Source organism: Saccostrea echinata, unplaced genomic scaffold (genome assembly GCF_033153115.1).
Source record: "Saccostrea echinata isolate AGI-Se365-2 ecotype Australia unplaced genomic scaffold, CSIRO_AGI_Sech_v1 ptg000011l, whole genome shotgun sequence".
NCBI lineage: Eukaryota > Metazoa > Mollusca > Bivalvia > Ostreida > Ostreidae > Saccostrea > Saccostrea echinata.
The window spans coordinates 1,341,132-1,342,487 of record NW_026889760.1 but is presented as its reverse complement, the minus strand read 5'-3'; positions in this window follow the sequence as shown (position 1 = coordinate 1,342,487).

Below are 1,356 nucleotides of genomic sequence, written 5' to 3'. Positions count from 1 at the left end.
TTGAAAGAACCGGGACTTTCATTCACTATTTTTATCAGGCATGATACTGTATTTTGGAGAAACTGAACTGCTAAGATAACATAAAAAACAACAATGAGGTGGAAATTTTTATACTTCTACATGTATACTTGCCATGTAAAGTGCACATCGATCTCCTCATTATCATATTTTAGTTGACGATGGATTTAAAAGCCTTGGTGACTGCGTATCTGTCAAAGATGCCGTGATTTCCTGGCTATTCAATGTATTATGACATCGTGAATTGCTTCATTTTTTCTCATATCCTGACAATTCCTACACAAACGGTCAAATATTTAAGCTATTTTTCAATATTTCGGTTAAAGCACAACTTCTGATCTCAAATGTGCAATTATATCATGATAGAACTGTTTCTAAGGGTAACAAAACATTTTTTTTTTGATCGAGGGGTGTGTTCATATTTTGATTCTTCGCTGAAATACTTAAATGAATCTGTTTTCTTTCAACATGAAGAGCACTGAAATTTCCCAAAGCCTGTTCCCCAGTACCTGGATTCCCAGGAAAAACTTCTACAGAGGAAATAAAATCACTCGACTTAATTTTGATGTTTGAAATGGGACATATATTGTTAATCAATAAATTGGTATATCTACAGGGTCATTGTATGCATAAAGTGAACCTTGTTCTTTGAGCCTGCTTTGGTCTTCATATATGCGCATGTATCGGGTCATTTTTTTTTATTTTTTACAAAAAAAGGTGTCAGGTGCATTAAGGTTTTCCACAGACTATCAACTGCATTCTTTTTTTTCATTTCTCTGAACTATCAAAAGGCGATGTTATATTGAATATAATGTTATTGTGAATCGTAATTCTTTCTGAAATCTGAGGAAGTTAATATATATCATATATCTTTTTAAATACTAAAATGTAAAGAGAATATTCATGAAAACAAATGTATGAAATGTGAGTTAAAAAGCATATGCCGCTAATATTTTGTGTGATTCATTGAGATTTAAAGTGAGAGAATCAGGTACTTTTATTTATTTTCACCAAAGACAGACAGTACTTTGACATCCTTTTCTTTATTGTACTTGTCAACAAAGATGCCATAGTTCAACACTACTCATTTTAATGATTCGGTCAGCCTTCACGTAGTTGCGGTAAATGCGGCTCGTCAATTTTCATTATGGAAAGATTCCACCATAACCTGCACATAGTGTTTGTCTTCCAACAAGATGATATTTTCAGGACGATCGATTTTTAGAGGGTACTGACAAATAAATTGATTTTATAGGCTTTTCCACTATACATTTTGTTTAAAGTCAGCATTTGATAAATTCTATTGTCCTTTTTATGGACATGTTCGCTACTTCAATG